This window comes from Camponotus floridanus, unplaced genomic scaffold, assembly GCF_003227725.1.
Source record: "Camponotus floridanus strain SB8 unplaced genomic scaffold, Cflo_v7.5 scaffold56, whole genome shotgun sequence".
Classification (NCBI taxonomy): Eukaryota; Metazoa; Arthropoda; class Insecta; order Hymenoptera; family Formicidae; genus Camponotus; species Camponotus floridanus.
Genome location: NW_020229725.1, coordinates 1289071 through 1294898, shown reverse-complemented (window position 1 = coordinate 1294898; position 5828 = coordinate 1289071). Strand labels below are relative to the sequence as shown.

General features: G+C 26.6%; 1 long non-coding RNA gene across 4 annotated transcripts; it reads left to right on the top strand.

Moving 5' to 3' along the window:
* Nucleotides 1-3559: 3559 nt before the first annotated feature.
* Nucleotides 3560-5548, top strand: LOC112639300. 4 transcript variants are annotated; one of them, XR_003123416.1, is made up of 5 exons: nt 3656-3803; nt 3896-4237; nt 4386-4614; nt 4690-4870; nt 5521-5548. It is a non-coding gene; the product is annotated as an uncharacterized LOC112639300 (long non-coding RNA). The 4 variants fall into 4 exon arrangements; XR_003123418.1 differs by lacking the exons at nt 3656-3803; nt 5521-5548 and adding an exon at nt 3560-3572 and having other exon boundaries at nt 4690-4907; XR_003123415.1 differs by lacking the exon at nt 5521-5548 and having other exon boundaries at nt 4690-4907.
* Nucleotides 5549-5828: the final 280 nt, after the last annotated feature.

The window sequence follows — 5828 nt, the reverse complement described above, 5'->3', positions numbered from 1 at the left end:
AGCGATATTTTTATATTGCTATTTTTGCACTTTTACGCGCGATACTGAACGGCACTCCCCGCACTATTCGATACGATTAAAAATTTTCTGTTTTGTCGCGCGATGTATATATTTAATATATATATACTTTAAACGGCACTCTCGGTTTCGATACGAGCGAAAATCCCGTTTCACTTGTGAAAGTAGGATTGCGACAAAGTCCAACGCGAAAACGCGATAACGCGATGACGCGAAAAGCTAAACGCGAAAACGCGGTAACGAGACGCCGCCGTCCGCGACACGTTGACGGCACCGACGACGCGAAAGGGTACTTAGCTTCCTCTTCAGGCTCCTTGAGATTTATTCTAAATTAAAAAATTTAAAATAAACTTCAAGGCACCATCCAAGTACTAAGCCCTCCCACCGCGACAAGGTGTACCCCGTGGGAGGGTTATATTATATATAATTTTATATATAATATAATATATAATTAATAGATATATAATTATAAATCTTCTTTATAAAACTCAAAATAATTCATTTTGTAAAACTAATTATTACGCGTAATGAATTTGTTGTTTTCATTATTGATATATATATACATATATATATATATATATATATATATATATATATATGCAATACATGTATATTAATACGATTATAGTCGAAAGTTTAATATAATTGAAAGTCATGATACAATAATCGTTTAATTAATAATTAATTTAAGAATATACGACGTATTTCGCACTACGATCTTTATTGCTCGAGTGTCGCTTTATGAATGATACGAAGGCCATATGTTGTACGACTAGCGCGCTATTGTTTACGTCAAAATCGAATGCCGTGTTATTGTTCGTTCGTCATATCGAAATATATTGTATTATATTTTATATTACAATATAAGGTAATATAAATATGTTAACGTACGTAGGATATTTCGATGACAAACAGATAATAATATCAATCTTGGCGTAAACAATACGTATTTTTATTATATTATATCATATTATATTATATTATATTATATTATATTATTTATATTATATTATATTATATTATATTTTACATATTTTAATACAGCAAATAATTTTTCGATATTGATCGCGATCGCGTCTAGAAAAGAATTTAACGGAGCGTCTTGTACTACTACTTTACTCTTTGAGTGTCATCGCGCGAATGATAATAGAACCGAACAAATTAATCCAAAAGACCGTGTTATTATTATTTTTGTACCGAAACATTTTTCAAGCTATGACATATAAACATATAAGAATATACGACATATTTCGCACTACGATCTTTACTGCTTGAGTGTCGCTTTGTGAATGATACTAAGACCGTATGACTAGCGCGCTATTGTTTACGTCAAGGTTGAACGCCGTGTTATTGTTCGTTCGTCATATCGAAATATATTGTATTATATTATATTATATTTTATATTATAATATAATATAATAAATACAGCAAATAATTTTTCGATATTGATCGCGATCGCGTCTAGAAAAGGATTTAACGGAGCGTCTTGTATACCACTACTTTACTCTTTGAGTGTCGACGCGCGAATAATAATAGAACCGAAAAAGTTAGTCCGAAAGACCGTGTTATTATTATTTTTTTCGAAACATTTTTCAAGACTATAGCATATAAACATTAGCGCGCTATTACGGCACCAAGTTCAATTATTGTTTGTTCGTCATCGAAATATTTTACGTATTTTAATATATACATATATGTATATATGGAATATATTTAAGTATATAAAGGTATTTTAGATTACATAGATTTTTTAATTATAGGATTATTTATTAAAAGATTGATGTATGGAGTCTTTCATTATGTTTAGATTCATGATTCAATTATTTTATTGTGCGTTCTCACAATTCTAAATATTTCAATGATTGAAAAATAAAGCATCGCAGATATATTGTATTTGACTCTATAAATATCTATAAATACTAAAGAAATAATTTCTGCTCGTAAAAATCGATTTCATATCGAAATAATAATTTATTATTTTAGATTTCTGTTACTATAATTCTTAGTTGATTAAATGAATAAATTACGATTAAATGCGATAGAGAATTTTTGTCGCGATTTATGTATATAGATATTAATTATGTGTTATTTATAAAAGTTAGTTAATCATATAGTTATAATAAATAATTTTCGGTGTTGATCGCGATCGCATCTAGAAAAGAAATTTAACAGCGTATCATTATATTACTCATTAAAAAATATTAGACAATAACATATAAAATTATATAAATATGAATAAATATGAAATTATAAATCGTTTCATAATCGGCATGCAGATATTACAAATGCTATCTGCATCTGATTTATATAATTTTTCATATGTCACTGTCTAATATTTTCGAATGTGTAATAATATTAATGTCACGTTGAAGATAGATTAAAAGATAATCCGAAACGTGCGTATTTATTGTATGTATTGTGACGAGTAATTTGAAATATACTAATAATTTGAAATATATTAATAATTAAAAGAGAAAGGATTTTTCTTGTGCTCCAGTTATCGCGCTTTTTATTGGCTCTTAGTTATCAATTGTTTAGTTAATTTTTAATTATTATTATTTGAGCCAATTTTTTATTTTAATTTTAATACTTATATTATTTAATATTTAAAAATAATATTTAAAAATAAACTAGAATATTTTTTGTGTTATAATTTATTTTCAATGATAAACCGTTGTGATAAAGATCACGTAAAAATGGCGGTGGCGATGGTGATGATGGATGATGTGTGAATAATATATTGTATCAAGGAATATATTAATAATTAATTAAATTATTAATACAGGGAGAGAAAGACCACCCAAAACTTTAGATTTGTATTAAAAATTTAGCGTTTTGCATTATCGATACTTGTGTTACCGACGGAACAATAATAAAATATGTATAACCAAAATAATGTTACCTACTGAAAACATTCATGATTAGCTACGTAGTTCATGTCCACGTTTTTATTTCAGAGGGCGTATTGCCTTTAGGAATTACCCAAGTGATCTATGATGTTTCTTATTCTTCTTTCTGATTGAAATTAATTGAGGCAAATATTTTTTTAATTAAACGGTAGTATATATTAAATTACATATAATAATGGCGATGGTGATGATAGATAATGTGTGATTAATATATAATATAATATAATATCGGGTAATATATTTTAATAATTATACTTGATAGATAGATAGATAGATAGATAGATAGATAAATAGATAGAGAGAGAGAGAGATCACAAAACTTATATTACAAATTTATTTAATATATACAAACGTTTTGCGTTACTTATGTTATCGACATTTCGTGTACGAGGCATGGAATACAATCCGAAATTATGTTACCCATTGAAAACATTCGTAGATTTGACTACGTAGTTCATATTTATATTTTTTTGTTTATAGGATGCATTGCTTTCAGAGATCGCCTAAAAGCAGACTATAACAAAACAGTGAAAACTATGAACAATTTTGTTGTTTGTTTTATAGATTTTAAAAATGGCTTGTCGTATGCTACATATTTGTAGAGTTGTAAATAATTTGATAAAAATGTTTAATCTGTAAACAATGGTAACGCAAATGAAATATATCATTGTCTCTAAATCATTATATGTAATTAACATATAATATGTATTTAAAATTAATTTATCAATTTAATTCTAATAAAATTATGAAATTTTTTTCAGGTATATATTATTGTTTAATATTGTTTAATTTATTGCTTGTCAGTCATTCACACTAGTTTATTAAAAATAGTCACTTTATTAAATAATGTGAGAAGCTCTATGTTCTTTGCGAATAGTAAGTAGAACTTTTATGGATGTAGCATTTTGATAATAGTTTATATTTACAGTAGAAAATAGTTTGTATTTCACTGTGCTTTTGTTCTATAGGACCTGAAGATGAATTATGAAAGGGTGTGACAAGTATCAGTAATGCAGGAAGACGCAGAGGTAGAGCAAGAAGAGTAGTAAAAAGAGTGACCTAAATAAGGAGCAAATTATTGGCATGGGAAAAATTCCGATACAATTACCTGGTCTAAACACTCCTGTGTTTAGAGGAAAAGAATTAATTCAACAGCAAAAATTGCTTCTAAATCTTGAAAGAAAGCAAAAACTTATGGAATTACCACAGTCAGACCAGATCAATGCAAATAAAATTATCGCCATTGGAATGTGGTTGGACGAGTGTTACAATGGATGGCAGAAGCATTGAATCAGATCTTATTGGAAAAGGTTAATATTTATGCTATTATTGGATTATAATGGTTAAATCACACACATACAAAAATCATGTGATACGATGTCTATTTTAAATTTTTTGTTTGATGTTTCAGTTCTAAATATTAGAATCTTATATAATTAATATCTTTGTTTTCTGCAGATACATTTGAAAGTTTTGAAACCTGGATTTTGGAAAACAAAATGATAACTTGTATGACCGGTAATTTAGCACGTAAGACTAGAATCAGTTCATTTATAGTAACTGGAAATGGAAATGGATTAGCGCTGGATTTGCGTTATCAAAAGCCAAAGCATCCCTAAAGACGGTTAAAAATAGGGCTGGTCAAAGACTAATATATATTCCTACATATAAGGAATATACATTACTGGTAAGAAAATAATTGTCAATACTATATAATATAAAATTTATTTCTTCTCTTTTAATATCACTTTGTATTTTTCAGTGTTACATGATTTCTTTACACAGTTTGAGAATATAAAAATATTTGTAAAGAAAATTCATGAAGGATAATGGGCTTGTTTGCCATCATGCAATAAAAGCATGTTGCGAGATAATTGGCATAAAGGATATGTATGCCAAAGTACAAGGAGGAATGTAAAAGCATTCTTTGATTATTGCAATAGGTGTGAATATAAAGTATTTAAAGGCATATTATACTTTTTAGTTAATTTATATTAGAAAGAAACATTTTTTATTTATAAAAATATATATACATATATATATATGTTAGATATAAAGCTTAAAAAAACGTGGATTGTGTCGATTAATTAATTAATTGTTTTATTTAATTATCAATTTATATATGTATATTATTAACAATGATTTTTTGTGTACTTAAACTTTATAAGGTTGTACATAAGAAACAATCTTTTTTATTTAGTATTTCAAGCATATTTTCATAGAACTTTAATTTAATTATTATATTATTAAAAATATTGAACAAAATAAAGAATTAAAGCTGGCTTTCTCTGTAGTCTTATGCCAGATTATATCAGTAATCATACTTTAATTATTGCAATATATCATGAAACAAATCAATCTCAAAATAATGGAAATATTTGCAGAAATATCAAATATGTAATGTAAATATTTTAATTTTTTTGTATGCGATCTATTTTTTATTCTATCGATGTTTTCATAGTGATGCACCTTGAGCACTTTGCTTCATATGTTTGCAATAAAAATATATTAAAGCAAATTATTTTGCAAATTTATTATTCTAATTTTTATATAGAAAGACTAAGATTAAAAAAGACGTATGCATTTTTTTCAGATATTTCTATTGAAAAAAACGCATCAGATAAAACTTTCCTGTACATTTTAAATGTGCCAAAAGATTTGCTCTTTATTCCACTTACTGCAATAATGTACACTAAAAATGACAGATCTATATTAAAAATGATAGATCTATATTTAGTAGTTGGAAAGAAAGAGAGGAGAAATGAAAAGTGCATCTAGAGAATTTAAAAGAATAAAAATCTAAAAATAATAATACATAAAAATTAATATTATGTATTTTTTTCATGAGGAATGTGGGGCACACATTCATGCATTTATGCATTTATTTATTTACATGAGATT